Source organism: Ornithodoros turicata, chromosome 4 (genome assembly GCF_037126465.1).
Source record: "Ornithodoros turicata isolate Travis chromosome 4, ASM3712646v1, whole genome shotgun sequence".
Lineage (NCBI taxonomy): Eukaryota > Metazoa > Arthropoda > Arachnida > Ixodida > Argasidae > Ornithodoros > Ornithodoros turicata.
The window spans coordinates 14,720,789-14,748,372 of record NC_088204.1 but is presented as its reverse complement, the minus strand read 5'-3'; the positions used below and the strand labels follow the sequence as shown (position 1 = coordinate 14,748,372).

The window sequence follows — 27,584 nt, the reverse complement described above, 5'->3', positions numbered from 1 at the left end:
TCAGAAAAAAAAGGTGCGAAAAGGTGGTAACTTCTATAGCTACCGCCTAAGTCAACATAGCGTGGGACGAAAGGGTGTAAAAGGGTGCAGGTGCAGCACAAAATCTGTGTAAGAGCTGTTATTACAGCCACAAAAGCAATGCACTTTCAGGGAGTGTTGCTTTCCCAGCATTGACAGTGCAGTGGACATTGAGCACATTGTGTACAACAAAGATAACTACAACTAAAATTTGTTTGGGGATCTGCGCCATTCTGTTGTGCCGACTTCGACCAGGTAGCAATTTCGCAACCTTTTAGTTACAACATATGCGACAGCTATTACCTCCTAAAAGGTGTAACTGCTCCATCCTTTTTTCTAAGGGATGTAACAGTCGAATTCTCGTGGATAATTAGCGTGCAAACTATGCGCATGTTGGGGGAAGATTGACTTATTGGCGAACGCTCCGCTGTCCTCTTACTTGAGCGCATGTAAGGTTCGTATGCGTATTAATGAACACCGTGAAAACACTCGGGCGAGGGACAGGACAACTGCATTCTAAGGAGGGGAAAGGAGTAAATTATGGAGCAGTTAAAGCAGCTAGACATATTGCATTTCCGCCCCAATACTCCTAATACTAATAGGCCCTAAACTTTTCATAAACTTGCGTACAGTTGGTCTCAAAAGGGACTAATGTAAGGAACGCACTCGTGGCAACGCGTCTTTTTCTCCTTACAGTCTAAGAAGAAGAAAAAGACGTAAAATGGCGAGTAATTTACTGCTTCTAGTCCCCTAGACTGCAATTACTCCCCCTTTTCGTCCCATAACCCCGAAATTTACTCTAGTCACTGAACTTCGCAAATGGTCTCCTGAATGCAGCAGCCTACGTAAATTTGTGCTCTTCGTGAATTTGATTGAATAAGGCTATGTTAACTTAACTGACTTAGCAATTTTCCACGCACACAGAAGAAAAAATAGTTAGCGGTTCGGTCTTGCAAAATTTTTCCCTATGCATGTCGAAATATTTTATAACACTCGACGTATCACGGTTGACGGCTTAATTCAAAGAACTTTCATTCATGCACATGAATTATGTACCTGGGAGTGATAGAACAGAGCGTGAAATGCAGTCCTCACTCTGTGACATTCAATGAGTCCAATGCATTTACTCCCGAAAGGGACTAACTTTTGTGGCAATGCATTTAGTCTCCAAAAGGACTAAAATTACTCCTTTGTTCTTAGAGTGTAGAGCGTGCGTTTTTAGAGGAGTCGTGTGCGGGGCAATGCTTTAATCATAGTTTTTTTTTTAATACATATAACGAAAGAAAAATGTGACCGTCAAGCTCAATTTTGACTTTCTTTTTTCAAGATATGTATCAGCCTCATTAGGGCCTACATGTAGTTTGTCCGCCCAAGAACATGTCGTTCAAAAAAAAAAAAAATAATAAAAATAAAATGAAGAACAGAAGTAGTAGTATAGTAGAAGTAAAATAGTGGAAGAAAACCCTGCCCGGTTGCAAGCATTCTTTACGCTACTGCAGCAAGAGACGGCCACGTGATCTAGCATATTAACATATTCATTACTACAGCATCAAGCACTATAGACTGGCTGTAATCTGTCAGAACATGTACTCTAAAAGAAGAAAGAGGAAAAAAAAAGAACGCGTGAGAGTTAAGGGCAGTTTCCCAGCCCGAGATGCACCTCAAACGACTTCAGTAACCTCGTTTAAATGTAGCTCGTGTCGTCAGTAAGGCTGATATTATTTACTGCCGATAGTGGAACCGCGAGGTTCTCCTTCTCCAGACTTTGAAACGTGCCCCCACCGCGCAGTACACTCGTTAACATGCACGATGAGGCAACTTTTCTTTTCCCCTGCCTAATATACTGCCGAGTTTAAACTCCAAAGCAGAAGAACAAGCTGTGCTTCTGCGCATATATACGGCGTAATATTTCTTTTTTTCTTTGTGAAGCGGAGCTCGACCTACTTATCCAGCATGCCTCGCGCGCGCGCGCATATCTTTCTTTATCGCGTCGAAACGGGAAAGTGGAGTTCGAAGATTACAGCTCAGAAAATAACTTCTTTTTAGCGGGCGTCAACGATTTCCATCGGGTTCGGGGGCAAAGTATACAGTGAGGTGAATAAGCCCGAGTTGCGAGAACTCCGTTGCAGACATCGAATGCGAATATTTTTTTTTTTTTAAAGCTTCGGCGAAGGTTCAGGAGAAGTGTTCAATCATATTTCCGTGTTGACTATAGCGATATGAGATATGGGGTGTGGAGTTACGACTACGTGCTAGGAGAAATGAATCTAAACAATAGCTGGCTACAATAGGAGGAAGTCATAAAGTTTTGTAGAGCAAGGCGGCTGCGTGCGTACTGCTGACGCCCACGGGCTAATAGTCATTGAGAACAACTAAGAACGGCGTCACAAAACTCGAGTTGGCCGTGGACTTAAGGCGGCAAACAATTAGTAATTGGAAAATGAATATCGCCAGTTAGTACGCATTTACTCGTTGGTGGTAACTAAGGTCATGCTGAAGACTGGGAGGTGATGGGTTCGAATCCTATCGCCGGCTGTGCTGTCTGAGGTTTTCCCCGGGTTTTCCGAAGACTTTCCAGACGAATGTCGGCACAGTTCCCCCTGAAGTCGGCCCAGGACGCATACTAACCGTCCTGTCCCCAAATCGTTCCTGCTGTCCTCTCTCCATCTGTCCACGACTGTATGCCGCTCATAGCCGCAGTTGCTTCGCGGCGCTAACACGAAATAAAAACAAAAACAGAAAGCACACACAGTACGCAGGATATGATTTTGCGTATAGGCTCGCATTATCCCCTTGCGCTGCTATCCCCTCTCATATCTCGACTAACTTGAGCGCCTGCCCTCTATATCAATTTACGTATTTCGTTGGCTCTTGGCAAAGCATTCGTAATTGTAACAAAACAGATAAAAAAAGGAACAACAGTCGTGTAACACCGTTAACTTGTATTTGGACACATTAGGAGGGAACAGTAGTTGTCGTGGAGAGGGAGAAGAAAGAAAAAGAAAAAGAGAACGGCCAAGGCCCAGGTCGTGATATCTCCCTATTCATAAGTTTCACTGTGTTTGCTAACGTGAAGGGTGCATAACATGAAGGGTAGTGGGCAATGAGAGGGTGTTTATCTGTATGATAAGCGATATATCTCGTGATCATCCTCTTCTAGTGTATAGTACGCTTGTGCCCGTCCGTACGACCCAGGTGACATTGCCTCGATGTTTCTCCTCGATTCATTGAATTGTTATTACTGTTAGCGCCGCCAGTCATCTGTAGCCATACGCAGTGCTGTCTATGGATATTGAGATTGGACATGAAGTAACAGTGGGTATTTAAACGGGAATTATACTGAGGTGTCAGTGGGAAGGTCGCCTATGCTCGTTGTAATGTTCGTAAAAAAAAAGAAAAGAAAAAGAAAACTCCATCAAATCAGGGGTCTTCCTAGACCACTCAACCGGAACGTCAGTGGCTTTTGAAAGGTTTTCAAATGTTGTTGTTGTTTAGTTCAGATAATACAGTAATCTCATGCCTCTGAAGCAAACATAATGGGCCCGTGTCCTGTCGGAAAGTACATTAAATATGTTTCAGAAGCACTGTAATACCGCTTTTCAAGAAAACATCAACACGCATAGACAAAGACCCTCGTTCAAGTAGTGTATATACTGTCGGGTACTGACCACTTGCAAAATTGATATGGGCAATCCTGATATGACATGCTTGATCAAATCTGTTAATTGTGTAACGTGTAAAATTACACGAAATATCCCAGCGGAGCACAAGAGAGAAAATTGTGGTGATATCTTGTTTTACCAATGCTTACTGAACAAATTCCGAGCTGTCAGGAAGAAGAAAGGTTTTAAACATGGAACAACACAACGTAAATTGCAGTGCGATGCCCTTGCGAAAAGACTAAGTAAATACGAATTTATAGTATGTATTTCAGCACTCCCAAGCACCCTTAATTACGGAACGGAATTCAATGGGTGGAAAGCAACACGGAGGAATCTATTATTGGGGAAGCACAGCGCATAATAATCAGGTATTATTTTTTGGTCGAAATTTATACAAATCAGGAACGTGTTTTACTTTTACCCATGGTAATAATTTGAAACCGCAGTACACTGCTGAAGTCGATGTTTTGTAAAGAGAAACACGATGCGAGTTTTGAATGATACGACAAATTGTGCACTGCTGTCGAAGCACGCCAGAAAAAGAGATAGTAGTAACTCTGAAAATGGTACACCGACAGGGTTGCCTGTAGCTGGTGCTCTTTACCAGCCTGTCACAGAACAGAAAGCTAGAGCGCGCAATTTAGCGGCATAGTCAGAAAAAAGTATTTCAGGAGGGGTGCTATGGGGTCTTTACATGATTTCCCCCTCGTTTCCCTCCCCCAAATGCAGTACGATTTCGGGAGAGGAGGTGAACCCCCTAAACCCACCCCTGGTTACGCCAGTGACTCAGTCGATTAGGGTGTTTGTTCTAACGTGTCCAGAAATTATATTTAAAGCGAGCGATAAAAGAAAAGCAAGTGGTAGTTTTCTGCTACTTGAGTAAGAAACAGGTACTGCTTCACTAGTAGCACCTGTTTCTTAGTAAAGTAGCTGAAACGTAGCGCTCGTTTCTCTTTTATCGCTCGCTTTAAATAAAATTTCTGGACACGTTAGAGCAAACACCCTGTATATCAATCTTGAGGCACTCAGAACCTTACAACATGCGCACTCATTAGAGAAAAAAAAATATTCGAATGCAATCGAATAGGCAATACGGCTAACATGGCACTGCCCTGACCGACCGAACCAAAACATCGTGAGCACGTCACGTGACACCACATACTCTCCCCCCCCTCCCACGTCTCGCAATGGGACACACCCAAACACCAACGAAAAATATAACGCCGTTACGTACCTGATAAAGCGATGGTACAACACACAACGCGTCGACCTTCGCACCACCCGGAAACATTTGCATCAACAGCACCCACGTGGTATAAATACCGCCAAATCGAAAGTGCCTCACAATGTTGCCTCACATGAATGTTGCCTCACAACGCTGCCGCGAAACTGATGTAGTACGATGTATCGTATTTCGTTGGAGAAAACGCACGACACGACGGTGAAAAATTGGCGTTCGTCGGTGAAAGCTTATCGCTCGCAAAATGCGAGCGTCTCTCTAGAAATGCGCGCGCTCGCGCGTTAAAAAATCATGTGACCTCTCTCCCTGACCCTCGCACCGTTTTGAAACGTAGAGAGAAGAAAAAAATAAAAAGGTTAGATAAGGAGGAGTGTACGGGGAAGGAGAAAACTTATCTCAGGCGGTGTGTGGAAACAGAGTGAAATGCATGGAGGCAGATTCGCCAGTAGTAAAACATTCGACAAAAGAATAACGATAAAAACAAGGGCCCGCTCTTATCTGCATCAGAGGGGAGGTCAGTCTGAACGGCGCCGCAAATGAGTATTCCATCTGTTATCAGTGTAAATTTCGCGTCGTATGTGAGCCAAGCGATATACCATGTATGTATGCAGTTATATTATATAGCGCTCCTCAAGGATATACAACGCGAAGCGTCATCCGGAAATTTTCCGCAAAAAAATGTGCGGGCGACTTGAAACGTTGCATGCTCCGAGTGTATTCGCTAGCTGTACCCGTCTCTGAAGGAGGGCGTTGAGTTGACGAAAAGTCAGCAAGTCGTATATACCGTCCTTCGGATCATTGTTTGGGTGTCGGTGTTCAGCCACTCCAATGTATAGTCGATGCATAACTCCAACTCTACTTATGGGACCGTTAAAATTACTGGAAGAAGCTGGCAACATAACTGCCGGTAAAATCACTGCAAATTTTTGCGGTTGGTCCGTTGAGAAAGTGCCCGTTATATTTACGGGAAAAAATCTGGCATTCGAAATACAGTAAAAAACCGTCAATATTAGGGGCCATGGCTTCTCCTGACCTCACCGTTAATTATTACGGGAAAATGCTGGCAACCTAGCTGCCGGTAAAATCGCTGTAAATTTTACGGTCCGTTTTCTTACAGTGTACCTTTTTATCGACAGCTTGCAGAATTGTTGCAAAGGGCCCAAACTGATTACAGAAAGTAAGAACAATTCAACGAAAAAAACAACAACAACAACAACAACAACGAAAGAAAGCCAACAATTAAAAAAACGAAAAGAATTAAAAAAAACTCCACAAGTGTCACACAAGGACAGGGTAACGAACACTTTACGTGTGAGTGCTAAAAGCAAGGGCATGTTTCACGTGTTGATTTGCGACATTCTGTCCTGTTGGGTCGAAGACAGCAAATTGACAGACGATATCAGTGGAAATGATAGAGAAAGTCGTGGCGTCTTATAGTTGAAAGCGTGCTGGCAAACATTTCTTTGTCCGTGCTTTGATATACGTAGAGACCGATTCGCATACATCTGGAATTTATCCTTCTGTCCGTAGAGGACATTATGGACATCAGAATCAGTATAGCAATGATCGAAGCTGTCGTTCATGTGACGTCATCGCTCCGGCCGGCAGTGTGTCACCCAACAGTACAGTTCGTTTTTCATTCATTACCCTGGCGGGCAGTACAATGCTTGCATGACGTCATTAACAACTAAGGATATATTTCAACTTTTTCACTTCCTGGCTTCTGTTTATACACCCGTTGTTTGCATCCGGACCTTGTACCGTTATATACAGGCCCGCACGAAACTGCATGCAGCCTGACCTGTCGGGAAAAAAAATTGTGGCCTCTACTAATAAAGGGCCTTATCTTGAAACTTGGACGTCGACGAAGTAACAACACACTCGAGATAGCAAACATCCGGGTTGTCGCCTCTCAACTCTCGTAAAAAAATATATAAGGGTGCAAGAAAAATGCGCCGTAGAAAAATTTTATGACCCCTCAGGAGTTTTATCTGAAAACGGAAATGTGCTCTCCCTGAACACGATGTTTGCTTAACGTGTAGGATATCTCAACTGCCACGTAGCTCCAGGAAATCCTGCGCAGTATAGCTGTCTCAAAATCACCGCTGTGGTTTCCGAAACATACGAAGGGGAAAAAAAAAAACGTATTTGATACTCACAAGAGGTTCCAAGATTTCTGAAGTTCTGATAACGAACTACAGCGAATCCAGTCTCAAAAAGTCTAAGCTCCGGTTAGCGATATAGCAAAGCGTATTTTTAATCGTTTATCCTTGGGAGGCATGCTGCTTGAGCGGTTACGCCGTTATATCTCAAAACAGTGACGAACCTCGTATAGGTATCGCTGAGAGGAGTAAAGAGGACGCATCCCAAAGATAAGCCAGATAAAGTGTACAACTTATTTATCGCCTAACTAAGTTGCCTAAGTGTTCACATTACAAGCTGTCCAAAAGGGGCCAGGCCCTGTTATACAGCTGCGGTTCGTTCAAACCATCGAAGTCTGTCAAATGTACCTCTCGTGACTTACAAAAAAATAAAAAATACCGAGATATCGAAAATCAACAGTACACTACCCTAATCCTGAATGCAGGTTGTGTACCAATATTAGTGAAATCCGCGTGATGCCTCACAAAAATTTAGCGAAAGCCTCCCAAAAATGTCTCCCAAAAAGAACGCTACATATAACACTTCTATAGATACTGCAAAAAATAATTACGTTGGAAGCACGCAACAAGCTCCCGCGATAGCCTCTATAACTGCGACCGCACACAAACAAAAAAAAAAGCTTACGATGCAACAGTTTCCATTCAACAGCTTGGAACGACGTGCAGTATATGTTCGCTTCGGCACACATTATACGCCCGAAGAATTTAAAATAAAAACAAGTGAACACCTCGTCTTCACGCGATCTCGAAAAGGAGCTTCCTCCTCTTTCATCCAAAGCATAAAAATTTACTTTGAACACCCGACCTCTGTGTTCAACACCTTCTCAAAGCACTTCCCACCTAAAAAAAAAAAAAGACAAGAAAAAAAAAAAAGATCCCCTCTAAATCGTCGAATGGCGTGGCATCCCCCCATATCTCTCGCTCTACAATCTTTACGTGTCTTGACTCAGGCCGGAAGGAGGAGTGTATATCCTCAGAAAGGCCCTCGTCCCTCTAAAGTCCTCCCTTATATTTAACGGAAATCCCGCCTACTGCGTCGCAATGCCGCCCGTGTGAACGGCAACTTGCGGTAAGGCGACATGAATATTTCATGGAGAGCTTCTTCTTTATTGTTATCATTATTTTTCGCGGAAGCTTATTTCTAAATCGCTGTACCATTTTAAGACTCCTACAGGGCAGGTGATGTCTTGATCGCTTCGAGACCGCGCGGTATCCCGAAACAGGTGTTTTGAGTGATGATATATATTGCGGGAAAAATAATAACCCGACTGACCGATATAGGTCGGCGAGTTTGAGAATCCTTTTTGGACGGCGGGGATTGTTGCTGCTGAAGTGACCAGCGGTCATAAGTGTTTTTAGGACTCCACGTTATCTGAAGGGAAACGCCCTGCGCACTTGAATCTTGGATGAGATTTAGTCGCGTGCGGGAGGCTTAAGACGTGCCCGGAATATTCCGTAGGAGGGGATTTTGCCGAAAGTGTAGGTGAAAAAAAAAAATCGCTTATGGTGGCGTAAGTGATGAGCAGGTAGGTGGACAGCGCGTGTACGAAAGTTCTAGGAGGGTCAGAATTATTTTTCGTTTTCGTGACTACAAAATTATTGCATATTTTATTGGTGTTATATAGCTTGACTGTGCGTATTTTATCAGTCCACCTTGACACATAATTCATTTCTAAAGACTTCCGATGACAACGCCATAAGGTGCGTTTAAAATATCCCCCTCTCTCTTCTTTTTCCCGTCACGAAGCCAAAGGGCTGCAACAAACAAGCAAATGACCATCATAGGCTTTGCATGAAGCCTGTCTCGAGATTCCTCTTGCTTTTCACATTGCCGGTGCTCGAAAGAGCGCCAAAGTGAAAAAAAAAAAGAGAAACTGTACACATTCCTTTTCCATTTTCTTCCCAAGAAGCGCGATAATGCGGAGAGGCCTCTGATTGGTCTCCTCAAACGCTCTCCCGCGTTGATTGGGCAAATCGTTCGAGGACACCAATGAGCGCGCGATCCGCATTGTCTTTGCCCGGCGTTCTGCTTGCGTCTCGCAGTAAGATCTCGACGCCGTAGACGCATATTTCTCGCGCTCGAAATGTTGTAGTTTATGTGGAACAAGAAGGCACATCTTTTGAAACAACAACAGTAAAACTCTCGTGCAAGTGAACCGATAACGCATCTTTCTCCTGCAAACAATGCCTGTACTTGTGTACCGCTCTCACGGCCAGCTGCGCAGTTGGCTTGGCCGTACTGGGGAAGATTTGATTACGCTTGTTTCGTCCCAGCAAAAGAATCCGGAATAAAACCGTCGCACACACACACAAAAGAAAAGAAATGAAACACGCGATCGAAAGAGAGTTGTTGGCTGTCGCTGTGGAGATGTCGGAGCCATTCTACTCCGAGGCAGGTTATCGGACACTCGCTGCGGAGTGAAGACAACTGTTACTGCTGGGAACCGAAAGTTCGCGAAAGGAAGAGGTGGTGACTCTCGCGGACCAATCAGAGTGAAGAAACCTGCGTGTGTGTGACGTCACTTTAAAGTAGGATCTCGCGTTTCAGTGGGAGAAACTTTTCGGAGCAAGGAACAACTGGTGACGGGCACTTGTTTCTGTACATCGGATACGCGAAACGACGCAGAGCTCTCTCTGTGTGTTTGTTTTCAAACCGATGTCAAGCGAAGCAAGGTTGCGGTATCGTTTACGTGCGTCTTCACCTCAAACGCGGTGTCGGCATATCCTATTTTCGCCATTTTCTTCAGCTGTCGAGAAATCTCTCCAGTGGGCGTATTCATCCGAAGGTGGAATAAGAAAAGTGCACGTTGTGGTTCGGGACTGCAAACGTGAATATTGTAACAAAGTTTACGCAGTTGCGAAACCAGCGAAGCCAACATAACACAAGGGGCCTAGCGGGCATAGGTCAGCGCCTCAATGGAAATGTTCAGGAGGTCAGCGTTTTTTATTCATTTATTTATTTATTCTCACACGGTTTGTTTTTATCGGAGGAGAATTCAACTAAATAGCAATTCTCGAATTACTTTTAAGGGGGCGCGACACCCTTGGGTCTTCCCTGGAATCTTTCAATTAGCGCGAAGTGTGTGTTAAAAGGGATGATATTAGTGATCTCTAGGACTGAATAAGGATACATTTTAGGATGTGGTCCTTAAAAACTTTCCGACAGCGGTCAGATGATGAAAAAAAAAAAAAGAATCGCATTTCGTACACGTTCACTTTTGTGATCACTCGTCAAACAAAGATGCCTCAAACAAGAATTCTAATCCCATTAAGCGCAAAAAAAAAGGGAAAAAAACGAAAAATAAAATAAATAAATAAAATAAAAAGAAACACATCTAAAATCGACAGATCCGACTGTTTCGCCTATGTTGTGCCACCCACACTCTAAGAAGAAGAAGGAGGAGGAGGAAGGAGTAATTTAGTCCGTCTGGGGACTACATGCATTACCACCGCAACCGTTAGTCCCTTTCGAGACTAATGAGCGACTATTAAGAATTTGGGAACTAATAGCAAGGGACCATTTGCAGTGCTGGGGGAGCAAATTGCAGACCAAGGAAGTAAAATGAGGAGCAATTCAAAATCTTGGGGACTAGAAGTATTAATTACTCCCCAGTTTTCTCTTCGCTCCCCCCCCCCCCCCACACACACACACACACTCCCGAGAGTATACCTCCTACACATTTTTTTTTTTTTTTTTTTTTCAGGTATGGTTTGTCGAGAAGACCCGCTAATATCTCGGATTCAACCTAGGTGGAAAAATGTAGGGTAGACACATAGGAGGTATACATAATATATAACGGGGTCGTTACAGAGTCCCCCTGGTGGGCGTGATTTGAGAAACAAAACGGCGGGCGAACGACCATGTCTTGTACGTGCTTACGACGTGCGGATAAACACCTGAACATCCGTTTTCACTCATTTCAACTTTCGCTACAAATGCGTTCCTTCTGCTTCGGAAGCCCTGTGCTCTGTCTGCGTTCGCGAGTGATGCGAGAACAAAAATACTGCGCGTTCGAAACACATCGTCGCGAGGCGCTAAAGCGGTGCTCCGACCTTAGCCAACCTCCGGAAAGGCGGGCAGCCGCCCGTGCAATGTAACAGAAAGCTATCTAAGAACTATCAAAGAAAGCACGCCACAAAAGCAAAGCCCTACAACATGAGGGAGTACAAAACACTGCAATAGAGAGCACAGACGTCTGAGGTGCAAGTGTTAAATTGGGTCAGCCGATCCCTTCTTGTTTTTTTATTTCTGTCTTTTTGATCGCCACCTCTTCCAAAGAAACAATCCCATTGCAGCCCCCTTCTCCTCGCACCCTTAACACACAGTCGTCCCAATAAGCGTGTTTTCTCCCTCTCCCTCCCTTCCTCTCTTCTTACCTTTCCTTTCAAACAGAACAGCAACAACGGCAGCTTGTTAACGCGAGTGCTCGCTTGAATCCTGATGGCTATCTCGCCGACTCCAGCGCCACCATTCAAAACGATTCCGAAACGAAATCGCACACAATAGCAAAAACGATCTCTTTTTTTCTCCCTCCTTCTCTTTCTTTATAGGCTAACTTAATTTGAAAGGTATAAGGACGAGCGAGGAGGGTTCCTTTTCAATTTGGAAAGGTCCGCGCTGATAAGGCGACCGAACGTCAATGTCCGGGGCGCGCGATACCGAAATCTGTCCTTTGTGATCCGCTCGGGTTATTCAATTAAGTCAGCTGGTTTGGAGGTTGGAATAAAAGAAGGTATCGTCGTCTGTACATTCTCTATACGCTGGGGTTTCCTGCAGAGTCTTTGCTTGTGTCTCGCTCTCTGTGTGATGAATTATGTAAGGAAATAGAGGCTGTACGCGGGTTTGTATGCTGGCTGTCGTTGCTTCAGCAAGTCGGCGGGATGTGCCCGGGAAAGGAGTGGGAAGGATGAAGTATGGGTGATGTCGAGCAAGGAGATGGACCTTATCTGAGGTCGAGATTAGGAAGAGCTTCTTTTGTGTCCCACTTGGGCGACCTAGATTTTTAAGTTTGATTGTCGATCAATGAGAAGGAATACAAGGGTGCTAGACTGCCACACATATGTATCGCAAGGGTGTACGGGTGCAGCATTTTTCTGAGCACTCTCCAACCCCCCTAACACCACGAAGATCTTGCATAAAAAATATTGTTAACAAAAGCTTTCATTAAATTTCATTTAATTAGCTTTACAGGGCCATTGCCGGCGGTGGAACTCCTTTCAAATGCTATTAAATCGCTATTGAAAGCTGCTTGTGAAAGCCTTTTAACGTCTTCTGAAATCGTTTATAGTTTTGCATCGTTATTGTGGTGGCTACAAAATTTCAGCGCACTGCAGACAGTCTGGCGATCGCTTGGTAATGGCACTCTGATGTGGCGGTGCCACGTGACGATGTCACGTGATCCTATAAAGCTATCGCTTTAATATAATGCTTTAATACTGTGTGACTAATTCACCATCTCTCACCTCACCGCATTCAACCATCATCGTCATTCACATTACAGCTTTGTTGTTGAACTGCCACAATATAAATATACAAGACCGGTGACAATCCTACGCAAAAACTGGCATGGATCGAAGGACGATTTGTTTGTTAACCGTAGGCGAATGAAGTATGAGCTGGTTGTAACATGTATTATATCGCTCTTAGAGTAACTCCTCCCAAGAGAAAGCCGGCATTTCCTCAAATTAATAATCAGGGGAACGCGAAGTTGCAATTACAAGTCCTGAACCCATTCCAGGAAAGTCTCCTTAGCCAGCCGTTTTTTTTTATTTATTTTTATTTTTTTGTTGCAATCTATGAGCTGCAAAGTTCATTACTTGCAGGCAGTAAAGCACAAGTATCGACTTATTCTGTGCGCACGTCGCCATATTCCAACGCAGCAAATGCAGCGCTGACGTTATTGCACATTGCAGACGGAAGAAGTGACGTTAAGAGGATATTCCCTCAGTTCAGAAGCGACCAGAAACATGATATGCATAAAACCGGTACGAGGATGCTGTGCGGTACGAGTGCTGGTGACCATATGTGGAAAGAGGGATTAATGACACAACGGAAAAGAAAAATACTGAGTTTCGAAATCACGTCTCGGTGCGGGTAACACATCAGATCACTGGTTTCAGTTTGCGTATAAAGTACGCCATTTTGTGTTACGAAACAGATCTCCGCTTTTCGCTATCGATTCTATTATATATATTTACCGGAAAGATCCGAAGTCTGGAACGACTTTCAGAAAGACACAGTTTCCCCCCGATTATCAGCTCAAAAGATATGTTGCCTGAATTTTATCACGAAGAACCTCACGTTTAGAAGGACAGAAAACGAACAACTCGATCGTGGACCTCCATGTCTGTTTTCGACATAACTCTGTACGAGATGAATTACTCGAACCCCTGACAAAGGACTACAAAGCAAGGGGGTAAGATGCAGGACAACGATTGAAGGATTTCAATCAAATTACACCGTACAATACTCTGAGTTCGCCAAACTTCTGGCTGCAAACACCAATTCCGCCTTCTATCCGGTGCATTAGAATATTATTTTTCCACGGCCGAAGTGTTCAATACAACTCAATACCGCACCTCACACAATGGAAAAAAGGCAGGTATGCGGGAGACGTTTTCCAAACATCCATCAAAGTCGATGTGGTGGAGCTACGTAGCTGTATTGCTTTCAATTTTGTACGCGCTGAAAGCGCTTTCACTTTTTTTAAAAGGCACACTACAATGCAAACAAACGCGGCCTCATGCATAGGCTTTCCAATCTAAGGTTCCACGTGCGTGCCCCGCCTAGAACAAATATTTCTTCCTGGCCCTATATCGATTAGCCGAACGGCGTCGGGCATTTTTAGTACTATGAGTATTATTGCGACGGTTTGTATGCCTGTTGTATGACGTTGGCGGTCTCTCTTTTTTTTTTTTGTAGTTTGTGCGCGTTCGTGCGTGATTTTTTATAATCATGTTGACCGCATGATGGATGCGTTACGAGCACTTCGCATGCGAGCCTGCACGACATGCCCAGCGACATGACTATACCTTGGCGGGCGGTGGTCTGCGTGGCCATCTCGCGAAACACCACCTCGTGGCGGCACGTGCTATATAGATTCACGAGAACTGCATGTGTCTCTCACGCATGCTTTGAAGCCGTTGACATATGTTCTCGCCGTGGCAAACTGCCCCTGATGTTACGGTAACGGAAGCTAAAGCTGCCCTTCGATATAGCCCTTTTCTTTTCTTCAACAAAACCAGGTGTCGTACTCCGTCCATGCACTTCTTGTGTATGCTTAAAATGTTGGAAGTTGTGCAAGCGGTTTGAGGCAAATATTTTGTGAAAGACTGAATATAGGAAGGCCTATATATATCCTCTAAATATTTTCGGTCTTTCTTTTTTTTTTTTTTTATGTGCCAGAGTTTGCGGTTGCACCGTACAGCCACAGCAAAGGAAGCAGCAAGGTGAGTATCAATGTTGTTTACGATGCGTTCTTAGAGTAATAATTGCAGGGCACTTGATATATACGTTGTCAAGAAACCCGCGTGAATTTACGAATATTTACGAGTTTAGAATTTTTTGTACGAAGGAGCAGCTGGTCGGTAGGTATTACACAGATTCAAGGATTCCATGTAGATTTTAAAAAAAAATGAGGATGCGCTCTGTTGCCAATTCCTCAGAATGCACTCGAAGATGTTCCTCCTCTGCGGAGCACGGCATTTTATTTTGTTTTTATTTTTTCTTCGATGGCAAACTCATGCAGGCGTATTCTCTTTCACCATAAATCCTCGCCAAGCGAGATTGGGAATGTTTGTCCTTTTCGGTATCTCAATCAGTGCCATTCAGGTTAGCAGGGTGTCGTGTGCGAAAAAAAAAGGAGTTCCCAGGAGAAAAGGTACCCTTTTCATGGGGTGCGCGTGCAGCAACGTGCAGGTTGGGACTGAGCACTGGATATAGTAACTTCGTCAAAAAGAAGAGAGAACGCAAAGAAAAATAAGCCAACGTACAGATGAAATATTATTATATTTCGGGACGTTAAAACATACTTGCAAGGAAAGGAATTACCCACTGTGAGCACAGTACGCCTAAAACGCACGAGAAACGCCGCAATTTATCTGGCTTGAATTTGAACCTTACGATAACGTTATTTTTCCCCCCGATATTTTTTTTAGATCGACATTGTTTGATACACCTATTGTTGGCGACTTCTCGCTGAATATCGGTTGAATCTGCTACGTCGAAAGTGTGATCGATGTACACATGCGAGTTGAACGGTAATCGACCTATAGGGGGCAACACTGTCACCTTTCTAGTGTGGATGACACGCCGGCCGATGTTCGGAGTCGATGGTTCTTCTCCGCAATTCTCGTGTATATTCACCGGAAGATCACTTGTGCCGCGATGGTACAATAATGTTCGGTTCTTCAATGCTCCACCTGCTGCGCTGAACGCGGAATGAACGTTTAAAAACAGACGACGCGTCCACACTGTGGTAGTTCACCGTTTCTCCGCAGCGCGCAGACACCGTTCGCTCCGAGATCCCGAAATACCGTCTGTTACCGAGACTGTCCCAAACGACTCCTGGACAAAACGTTAGAAAAGTCGAATGGGAAGTTTTCGGAGCACGTAAACACTGAACGATAACGATAAAGGGAGCTCTCAAATCAAAGGTCAACAATGTGGCATCATATCCATTTGAAAAGAATATAGGTGAATCACCTTATGTTTTCGGAATGGTATGTAATTAATTAATGTAATTAAAACGCAGTCGTTCCTTCTGTCCGAATGCGAGCAAAGAAACCGTGGCAGATAATGCGTTAGAGATGGTATCGCACGCGTCACAATATCAAACTGCAGACGTCGAGGAACAACCAACTGTTCCTTGCACTTAGTCAAGATTCAATATGTCGAGGAAAACGGCCGGGAAATTAATCGACAAGTCTTTCGGACATTCATTACGTTTTTTTTTCTTTCTTCGTTTGCTGCTCATGTACTCAACCCGCTCCAGCCGCGTTAATGCTAATAAATATGCATCTATTATTTTTGTTTTCTCCCGTTTTTACGTATACATCAGGCTCCTCCTCCTCACCCAAACCCCGTCAATCAATGTTGCCAACTGCAGCTGCACATACAAAATGGCGCCAGAAACAGCATCGCGCAATTTATCGGCGTATTTTTTTTCTTCTTTTTTTTTTTCGTTTTATGATGTATGCTTCTGCATGGACTCGTGCTGCCCCTTCCGTGTAATAGCTCCGTGTGTATATTTCTTACGCTGACCTCCTACGCGTCTTGTGTTTATGCTTCTTTTTGCGATGATTTGCATTAATTTCACCTGTTCCTTTACCTCCCCCTCACCCCTTCCTGACGCCTTTGGTCACGGCGGTATTTACATGGAAACATCATTGGTTGCTGCAGCATCTTTGATCAGTATTAGCGTGAAATAAATAATACAGGCAGGGGAAATAAATTTACGGCGTGGATGCGAAAGAGAGGTTCCGGTGATGTACGCGGGCGAATATGTTTCATTATAAAGAAGAGTACGGGTGAATTGAGCTGCAAAAGACGTTACGGCTCATATATTGGGTCCACGTACTCACTACACATTGCTGTAGTGAGTAACACAATAACTGCTATCAGAATGGTTGTCAGAGTTGCAAAGCTGATTCGTGCGACATGTACATGTGTATACAGTCAACCCTCGATTTATGAACACCCTCGGTTCCCGGAAAAATCGTTCATAAATCGAGGGATTCATAAATCGAAAATTCCGTTAAGTCAGCACTATCGAGCTGACGAAACAGTACTTGCGAGTTGGGATTGTGTTTATAATACAATATATTGTGTAATTTTGCTTTCGACCATGCCTTCTGCTGTGCACTTGGTCGACCCTAATGCGTCCCCGGAAAAGCCGTTTGTTGTTCGGATTTCGAGGGGTTGAAAACCGAGGGTGCAATACCTGGAAAAAGATTCGTCCGTTCCGGCATCATTCATAAGACCACGGTATAATACCTTTGAAGATTTCTGTTGACCTCAGAACGATCTGTTCATAAATTGAGGGCAATAACACTGGGCAACTCCTAGTTGGTTCCCAGAAATTCCATTCATTATTCGGATATCGAGGTTCATAAAACGAGGGAAAAATGCATGTAAAAAGTTTGGTTCCTCGTGCTCCTGTTCATAAAACGAGGGAATTCATAAGTCGAAGGTTCATAAATCGAGGGTTGACTGCATGTTGGCTCCATCCGGGCAAGTTTGCTCGGGAAAGTAACCCAGGTACTGCGTGAAAGTCGTTAATTTCGCTGTCGTAATAATTCGCGAAATCGCTAGGCGGGACGTTTAGGGAGTATTTCGCGAGACTTTAATGTCGCGGTGCAACGTTCTATGCAAGTGTACCATGGAGCCCATCTGAGGCTTCGACAAGGTGTCGGGAATTGTCGATGCTTCTGCGACACCCTCGTTGAATCAAACAATTCCTTGGTGAACTCGATCGATGCCTGCAATCAAGCCTGCATTGTCGAGTTGAGAACGGAGCTGGAATGACGAAATCATGTCCGAATGACTGGTGTAAATGTTGCTAAAGCGTGCTAAACATGTATTATAATAGTGCTACAGTAAATTACACTCAGTGGGTCAGTTCAGCTTTGTGGAGCTCATTCATTTCAAATTCAAATATCCTTGGTAGAGTTTTCAATTTTTTAAGAGACATTGGACTTCTGAATCTTCTGTAGTTTTGGGCTTGCATTTTATATGTTATTTCTCCGCTTTTTAAACAACGCACCTATTTTTCACTAGTCTCATTTAATCACAGTGCTGGCGCATTGTGACCTGCGTTGTCGATGCGCCATTAAAACCCCAATCATCATCATCATTCTATCTTTTCCCGCCATCGTTAACAATATTTCGCGGCCCTTTAAATTGGCGAGAAAATGCGATCGCGATACGCGCTAAAATTACTATTTTATTCACAGGAGCTACTCCAAGGCTTAAAGCTGCGTTTGAATTCGCCCCCCCCCCCCTCCCTGTTTATCTCCGACGTTTATCATTTATACCGTCCGGACGTTTCGCGCGTACCCTCAACAATTCATTCTGGTGCGCGCGGACCCGGAAACCCACCTTTCTGCACAATAACCCGCACAATAACGCACTAATCTCTCGTTACATGCGCATCTCCTCTTTAAAACAATACCTCCATTTACCGCCGACACGTCCCGACAAAAAACTGCGCATACCTTTACACCGTCCCCCCCTCCCCTCTTTTATTTCACCACTACGCTATTCTTCCTGGGATTTAATTCAGCCCCGCACGTAACAAGCAACAGCTTCGAGCGAGCAGCACAATGTAATAAATAAGAAAGAAAGAAAGCAGGATACTACCACGTCGTTATATCTACAACAAATAAGCACCAATAAAAAGAAACTACAGAGGAAAAAAAAAAAAAGTGCGCGCTTCCTCTATTGTTGCCAGACCAAGTTCCCACGCTCCGCTAAAATCGCAGCACGGAAAAAAACGCCCCCGCACGGAATCAAACTCAACTTTCGTAAGCGGGACGTCATTTATACATGCGCGCGAGCGCGCGCGCGCAGAAAATGTTCTACAAAACGATAGGGCTTGTATACGACGACGAGAAGAAACAATAAACTCGCGGGCCCACAAATACTTTCGACATGCGGTACGTCACGCATTGACCTCGTGATACTCTAGTATACACGATGTATTTCTTTTTTATTTGTGTATTTTTTTACCATACTTAACTCTTCTATAAACCGGGCTGCCATTATAAATTCCGAAACTACATACATGCCAGTATACCATGTGTAGAGACTGGTCAAACCTGTGCCTCATCGCTAAAGAAAAGTACAAATATCCTGGGCGATCACGGAGGAAGCCAGTGAGGTTACAGATGATGATGATGATGATGATGGTGATGTTTGCGGGTCTTCACTCGGCTGTGGGAAAGGAGCAGAAATAAAAGGAGTTGTCATTAGGAGAGTATATATAAGCAGACCAGCATGAGGATCAGGATGTAACTCTGCACGGTGACTTCTCCGTCTTCCTTTTTGAAAAAGCACGCGCTGACCTCTCCTCTCTCTCGCGGCGCGGAAAGATACAGGGTTTTGAGGAGCAATTATTGAATGGAAGCGTGGAAGGTTTACGGGGGGGGGGGGGGGGGGTTATTGTAAAGCACGATTCGCATTTGCATGCAAGCAGGGGTGGTGGAGGCTGTTTGCGTCGGAGGAGGCGTAAGTGCTGTGTGACGTTTCTCGTGATCGATGGATAAGATGGCGGTGGAGAGGGTGAAAAGGTGAATACGTGAGAGGGTTCCAATAAAGTGAATAGTTTACAAGGCCTGACGAGTTTAAATGCGGTTGCGACACTGCGTCCCGAGTTGTCCCGAATATGTTACGTAAAAGACGCTTGCTCGCAGCGATGTGAACTTGTGTCCCAAGTTGTTTCACGGCGAAGACAGCAGACCTCTAAAGTAATTAACCTGCAAGTAACGCAATTACCGTAATCAATTACATTACTTTCGGAGTTACACTTGATAGCGGATAATTCAAGCTGCAATTTAATTACTGTTAAGAGTGATTTGTAATTTACTTTGAATTACTTTTGAAATTACTTTGCGTACAATTTCCAGATTTGACCTCACGTTAAATGTTTGTCCATTTTCACCATGTGAACAACTCTTGCCTGTTTGGGAAAGACGAGATTACAGTGAGCACTTTTCTGTCTTGCTTTTTCAGCCTTAATTCATGCATGACCACAGCACAGGCTTCTATAGTCATCGTATTGTGCGAGTAATTTCATTCTTTCCTTCAACTATTGTATATTAGGACTACTACATTCGCCAAACATTACACTATTACTACTGCTATTACTATTAACTATTACATTACTAGTGAAACCAAAATATCCCTATTTTTTATATAATAAGCATATCCCCCCTCCCAAAATCTCCATTTTATTTTTTATTAAAACCAACCAACCAACATTCACCCGGGAGCAAAAATAAGGCCATACATTGAACGTATGTACTGCAATAAATGTGGTACAACATAACTTAATTACTAATGAGAGTTGGCTGCAAGTATAATGGAGTTACAGCTCCAACACTAAGTGTAATTTAATTACTTTTGAAACGTAATGTTTACAGTTCTGAAAGGGAGTAATGGGGGGGGGGGGGACGCATCCAGCACCGCGAATACCTAAGCTCACCGGATCTGACATTACGGCAGGCGTCTCCGCCAATGAGGCACCGCGAGAGTGGTCACGTGATTACGACTACCAATGGGAACGGAAGTAGTTCTCACTCTTCTGACGTCAGCGAGCTTGACGGGTATGTGCGTTCGAGGGCTAATATCTCACTAGGTACGACACCACTCTAAGGAAATTTTTTTTAGTCCTTTTGGGGACTAAATGCATTGCCACAAAAATTAGTCGGCAGTAAACGCACTGTTAAGGTGAACTGGTGAAACTCTGGTAGAGGAATGTCAGTTTGCAGAGAAACGTAGGTGTATATAAAGACTGCGGTCGAAACAGTCGAATGACTTGTTTTGAGTTTCTTTAAGAACGTCACCTCAAAAGTGTCACTTTGGGAAAGCTGTTTATGCGGGCTCACATCTCTGCGTAGACGGCATGGTGGAAGTGCCAAACTGTACTCCAGTTTCAGAAAGAAACTGGCGTAGATACGCTTTGGACACAAGGTTAACATGTTTATATACGGAATTGTCTGGTCGAGAAATCAGAAGCTGATGGATTGTGCAACGAGGAGTGCGTGTGTGTGTCTGAAACACGAATGCAAAATCCGCGGTAATTTCGACGTTTGCGACCGACTTGTTATAGATCATTTTGTTTTTAGATCATTAGATGTTTTTGTTTTCTCAAAAGAGCTGTAGAAAAGTCATCAAATAACTTCACGATTTCACTTTACTTCTCTTTGTTACTCTCGGCCTTAACGATGAGAGGAGGAAACCTGATCTGTCCACGTACAAGAAAACATCGTCCCATATTTTAAAGTGTAGTCCGCGCGCTACTGACCTCTAAGTGTCTCTGCAGTGTTTGCGCCTTTAGGGCAGGGCGTTATCTGCCTTTGCGGTGTTCTTTTTCTGCCAGGCTGAGCAGACACCTCAACTTCGGATATTTTTATTTTCTTCAATGCTCTTCTTGTCTGTGACTGCATGCTATATAAATGTACAAAGCAAATTGTCACAAATCTTTTGACGATGTTACGTTATTAAATATATGTATTCCGTGCATGTAACTCTAAGCCCCACAATTATGAAAGTTGCGAACGTGCGTTGAACCCAACACCCGTCGGCGAGAACTGCTGACTGCGATTTCTTATAGTGCCACATTTGAAGATGAATTGTTTGCGAAGAATCGTGTTCGAAATAACCGTGTCCGTGACACCTATATACGATATCATCTTGGATCATTGCAGTCAAGGCCATTTTGTACAGGTTCGTCTTTTCCATACGTCGCTCAGGCAGTATAATTAATTTCCACTTCGAAAGCATGGGACGGAATTCTCGGAATGTCAACATCAACATATAAAGACTGTTATGCTCGTTAACTAGACATTTTCCCCCTTGCGTTTTATTTTACAAAGCGCACGATGTACATATACCAGCTTTCTGCGGTGCCAGGAAATTTATTCGCGGCGCGCACAAACGGACAAGGAAATCAAGTCCGAAGTGATTGCATTAAAACTGTCGAAGGCCTCCGATATAAAGACAGCGCTGATTCCATCTGACAGAACGTAAATGAAGTGAGTTCGTGATTCCCAGCATCGCGTCATTTCCTGTCTAGCTCACGTTGCCCGCGTAGCAGGAAACAAGGAGGGGGGATCTTTATTTAAAACAGACAGGTCTTATGCAGGGATGCCCTTTCTTATGTAAACTATTGACGCGCGCATGTCGAAGTTTAGAACTTCTTGACTCGCTTCCTTAACTGTCGATCATGGCTGCAGGAAGTAGAGGGAGAGGGAGTCGAGTCTCATTATATTGTTGTTGATGCGTTTGTAACGAGGGAATTACATGGCTGCATCAGGTTTCGGGAAGGTTTGGTTCGTACAGAAGTTGTGTCTTTGTTTTTTGTTCCTCAGTAAAGCACGTGCTTTTTGGAACGTCTTTAGTGTTCGGATGAAACGAGGGAGACGACGATGTTGTTGTTGCAGGAGGACGGAAGCTATCGGTGTTTGATGGATATATAGCGTGCTATGTACTACTGCCAATAATGTGCTCGTAGGAATATCGAACTATGCAGCGGTGAGAGCGTTGGAATGACGTTGATCTTCTGATCATTAGTGCTTACAAGGACTCGGCACACATTAATGGAAGTGAAACGGGATGGCAGATTGAGACGTGGAACATTCTGCGCGGTCTGATGTGCCTTGCTCTATACAAAGTGAAAGGAGTAAATTCCGGGGCAATTACCGCTAGTCCCCCTAAATTGCAATTACTTCCAATGTTACTCTCCTGACCCTGGAATTGTCCTAAATAATTCATAAACTTTGCATAAGCTTCAGCGTATTTTGTCCCGGAAGTTTTGGCAATTAATGATCTTAATCCCCAAAAAGGACTAAAAGAACCCATTTTGTTTCTCTTGGAGTGCCCGATTTTTATGATAATGTGACAGTGTGCATCAAGTGACTTCTGGGATTGCTACCATGATCAAACCAGTACGATATATTTGGCACGCCAACTGCATTTCGTAGAGCATGTTGAGCAACACGTACTGTTTGACACTATTGACTCACACACATATCTATTGCTCGAACGAAGAGTAATGTATTCAGAACATGTACATTACAGCTTAGCTCGCATTGTTTCGTCGTAAAAAAAAGAAGGAAAAAAGAAAGAAAGAAATAGAGGTTTTATTGCAAACGTCCTTCGATGGGGTGTTCCCCGCATTTACTGCTGCAGTGGGTCGCGCCTTTATTATTAGTTTCATTATCATTATTACTGAGCGCAGTCGTTGTGAAAACAACAGTCCCTCGTTTCCGAATAACGCCACGAAATGGGAGCATATCCTTCCTGTCGAATGTATTAGTGCGGTGTTCACACGTGCATTTGGGTCTCCCACATGATATGCTAGCCTGGAGGCTGTTAGTTCAGCTCTTATCGACATACCTTATCTTATCAGTAAACGCGTCGTGTGAAGAAAGATATGATTTTATTATGTAACTTTACTTTTTAAGCGCACGTGAGGAGTACGTACTTTCAGTACCGTACACAGGAGGACGAGATTATAGAATTCGTTGAATCATAACTGGAATCTGCTTTGCACACTCTATACGTGATAAAAGAGTAAATTGGGCAGTAAGATTGCAATTACTCCCCACTTAGTCCCTTCTTCTTAAAATTTACTCCCGGGCACTGCAAACAGTGGTACGTATTCATAATTGAACTGCAGCGACAGACGACGACAAAAAATTAAGACGGAGTCGACAGGATCTGTCTACTTCGTCTTAACCTTTTGTCGTCGTCTATTGCTGCCGTTTCATTATGTCTAAAGTTAGCATAAAAGTTCGTGCATTTATCCCGTAAAGGGACGAAACGTTGTGCATCTACTCCCTAAATGGACGAAAATTACTCTTTTTTCTTCTTCTTCTTCTTAGAATGCAGACTGAAAAAAAAAAAAAAAAAACACTCCGCTAAACATGGCGCATTGTGACTTCCTTTCTTGAATTACAAGACTGCAAATCGGCAACTGTGACATTCTGTAAGAGGGTGAGGAGGAGGAAACTGTGACGAACCCCAAAGCGGAATTAGTGTTACAGTTAAGGCGGGGAAATGCAGGGAATGGGCAGCTGGTTTTATAACGAGAGGTGCGTGGCGAGTATAGGTTGGAAAAGTTGCTCCGGGAATTGCGTTTCGGTTTGATTTTGAGTTACTGCGTAACGTAGGATCGGTCTTCAAATGTTAGAGTGTGGATTCCAGCTGCTATGCGCGAGCAACGCGGGTATAGTTGGACTGTCCGAGCATATAATTGCTGCTCTATAAGCTGCATGCAATCTGTGTCAGAGTGCAATGCACTTAGTGCGATCGCCGTAGCTGGCGACAGCCGATCGTTGACTATGGCAGATATGAAATGCAAAGCTCGGATGCTTGGAGTGTTCTGCATCCGAGATTTGCTTATCGAATCTACCAGCACGTACGAGTTTTCTAGCTGACGCCGTTCAGCACGGATCCTTATATCTGAGCTTACGCTCAGATATTACGTATAAGGCAGTTAGGGTTGACACCCAGGGATCATATGGGAGCCCTATATACAGTTCGCGATCCAGAGCTACGAATAACGGGAATGACGCGTGTGAGCTCCTTCGTGCACAGTTATATTTTTACACCCTTCGGGTGTTAATGCCCTCTCCTGTGGCATAGACCTTTGTGGTGTTAAATTTCAACCCATGCGCAAGTGTGTTTGCAGAACACCTTTCCGAGTGGTGTATGCGCATACAAAAAGCAGCATTTCCAAGGCATATTCTGCAGATAACACGTTTTTAGATGGGTGTATTGCAGACACCTTTTTCAACGCTGTTACTACACCTTTCATTCGAGCCTCCGGAATAAAAAAAAAGGTGTTTATTAACAAAAACACCCCTTTTACACGCTGAACGGTGTAAGAAAAGGAATAGTGGCTCCGCCGTCAGCTTCCTTTATCGCATTGCGTGGAAAGGGAGGAATAATCTAATTACATTTAATTAAATCTAAATCTAATCTAAATCTAATTAAAACCTTGTACTGCATCTTATTATTTCTCCCCCCCCCCCCTTTCATTTTTTTTCCTTTTCTGTTTTACATTCAAACTGAACTGAACTGAACTCAACTCAACTCAAGTGCATCTTCATCTTCGTTTTCTGCTTGCGGTCTATATTCTCGGCGCAATTTTGAGGCGCATAACCGACCAAGGTATATAGTTTCCAAAAAGCCATCGTGCGGTTAAGCCTGCGGGGAAGACGTTCACATATGCAAAATCATGTATGGCCCGCTCATTTTACAACCACACCCCTCTTCAGGCTATTCACTTGGAAACAGACGGGATGCGAGGGCTGCTGCTGCTGAGGAGGAGGTTAGATACTCGCGTTCCCCGATGCTTATCGCTCTCCTTGTTCCTCCATCACCTCGCGACGCTAGGCGGCGCCTTTGTTTGGTAAGAACGAAAACAATGGCGTCCTTATATGCCGTCTGTGTCTTGCGTTTGGGAGTGCGGGCTCACATGCAGGAAGAGAGAGAAAGGTACACGCCCTCGTGGTTAAGATGAACTCTACAATAAGAGTCATCATCTTTGATACTGCGCGTGCGATTTACGATGCATTTCTCAGTATGTGTGCTTATGTAAACACTTAAAAAAAAAGAAAAAAAAACGATTGCCTCCGTGGTTTAAGGAAATATGTCGTTTCTGTGTTGTTCTGACGTTGCAAAGTGGCTAAATAGGTGGCTAAATAGTATCATCATAATGACATTGCTCGTTTTTCGGTTCTGTCTTACTGAAACCGAAAGAAGTTTCTGCTATGGAGGCGAGGCTGCTTTCTTTGATTGCTATCTTGATTGGTTTTTCGATGAATAAGCTGTATAATTACGCTTAATATAAATATTTCCCCTATTACCTCCTTATGCACCTTTCTTCTTTCTCTCTCGCTCTCTCTCTCTTCCTTTACGAAGGGGCGCCGTTCTTCTCGACAAGTACCGGCAATACGGATATAAAGAGTCGCCTATGGTCATTAAAGTTTAAATGTTTTTACTTGTTCTCTTACTCGCATGAAAGAGCCCGAAAGGACACGACACCCTTATCAGACACTAAATCGGCGGACTGATTTGCATTAATGAAGAAACTTCATTTTCGAATGTAATTAAAATTCCGACGGTAAAGGACAGCTGGGAAACCTGGTTTCACTCGGCTCATTTGCGTTGCAGAGTCAGGCGTGCATGAGTCTATAGGACTGATTATTTTTTCTTTCTACTCTGTTAGATATCGTTGGATTTAAACCTCTTCAGTCACGCTGCCTGTCCACTGCCCTCCTGAACTCTTACCTGTTTACTGCAGCATGGTATTTACTCTATGCAACACTCCAACTGACGAAACGCAGTACGTGAATATATGCATGTTCAAAGTTCGAAGCTATTCATTCGAAGCTTGCACTCTATACAAGGAAAACTGGAGTAAGCTGGGAAATCATTACAGCTTTTACTCCCCTAAATTGCAATTACTTAGTCCCCTGGTCCTAAGCTTTACTCCCCAACGCTGCACTTAGCCCCTAACCCTATCATGAACGTCCTTGCATAAATTTAGTCCTCGAAGGGACTACTGGTTATTACACACCTGGTATGATTGATGATGATGACTGATATACGAAGAGCGTGTATTTACATTATGGCTGACACTTACAGGACATCAACCGCTACCTTATACACGTCTATATATACCTCGTACATCAAACTACTGCAAATCACGTCCGAAAAAGAAGAAAAAAGAGCCACAAAAAAAGCCACAACGGGATCGCTTTGAAATACAGGGGACAGACATAAGAGTAAGAAAGACATCTTTGTACAGACAGTTCGTGACTTTGAAGAGGCCTAGAAACACGGGCAGGGGAACATCAATTCCTCGACGAAGCTAGCTGTCGATTGATTTTATGCGCTCGCAGCCAGTCGCATGTACCCCTTATATCTTTTCTCGAGCACCTTTCACTGGGCCTTACTATAAAGCTTCTAGTAGAGCATCAAGATTTACTGGCACGCGCCACTAAATCTTGTTTAAGTCCCGTCGTATAAGCGCTGCAGGTGAACGACGAGATGGTCAAGCGGACGGAGATCCCTGTAATAGTGGGACAGCTGCACGTATGTTATGATTGTCTGATTGAGATGACGTCACGCCAATTAGGCTGGATCGGGTTATAGGGACGATGGGGTTTATGACGGCCGGTCGATGTGTGGCTCGCTTTGCTGCTTTAGACGCACCTTCGTTGCGATAGTGTCTTCGTTCCGTCTGGTTCCGATGGCGTTCAAAACGCGGTGTGCGTCTTGAAAATACAAAATGTTCAGTTGAAATGCACTGTTCAGTTCGGAATGTATTTAAACGCCTTTTTTAAGTGCTCACTCAGTAATTATGTTGTCATGAGCAGGCATGTGATGTTGTGATGTTCCAGACATCTGTGTTGGTTGGAAATGTTCACCCTTTATGTAGGGACTCTGCGGATATGTGGCGATATTTAGTATCGCCGCTACCATACTCGCTACTTTTTTTTCTTTTTTGGCTGGCTGAGCATAGTATTTCACTACACTTTCAATTAGCTCCGTGCCGGGTCTCGTGGTGAGAACATGCTATACCATCTGCCGTCTATTGTAGCTACAGAGATGTAGCGAACCTTTCGAGGTTCGAATTCGCAAAAGTTCGCAGCTGTTCGACTGCGCATGCGTGCCGATCTCCTTACCGGAAGCATATGTTTAACGACTCGAAAAGCCGTCAGTACTTGTGGTATGTTTATATTATGACGTTCTATATTTTTCTGTGGCTA

General features: G+C 43.9%; 3 protein-coding genes across 7 annotated transcripts in view; 2 read left to right on the top strand and 1 right to left on the bottom strand.

Annotated features, from left to right (window-relative positions):
- The window catches only part of LOC135391156 (uncharacterized), a 211,389-nt gene extending 207,351 nt beyond the window's left edge, over positions 1-4,038 (top strand). The window contains exon 4 of the transcript XR_010421881.1: positions 3,953-4,038. The gene's annotated coding sequence lies outside the window, so the exon portion shown is untranslated. The remainder of the gene's footprint in view (positions 1-3,952) is intronic.
- LOC135391144 (uncharacterized) overlaps positions 1-27,584 on the bottom strand; it is a 168,058-nt gene that overhangs the window by 19,728 nt on the left and 120,746 nt on the right. Inside the window, exon 1 of one of the 4 annotated variants that reach the window (XM_064621256.1) lies at positions 7,708-7,796. The exons of 2 other annotated variants lie outside the window; for them this stretch is intronic. The gene's annotated coding sequence lies outside the window, so the exon portion shown is untranslated. Of the gene's footprint in view, positions 1-4,914; positions 5,217-7,707; positions 7,797-27,584 lie in introns of those variants that run through there. One more of the 4 variants, XM_064621253.1, reaches the window with a different exon arrangement.
- Positions 14,190-27,584, top strand: part of LOC135391155 (uncharacterized) — a 247,571-nt gene continuing 234,176 nt past the window's right edge. For both annotated transcript variants that reach the window (XM_064621280.1, XM_064621277.1), the window contains exons 1-2: positions 14,190-14,327; positions 14,488-14,531. The gene's annotated coding sequence lies outside the window, so the exon portion shown is untranslated. The remainder of the gene's footprint in view (positions 14,328-14,487; positions 14,532-27,584) is intronic.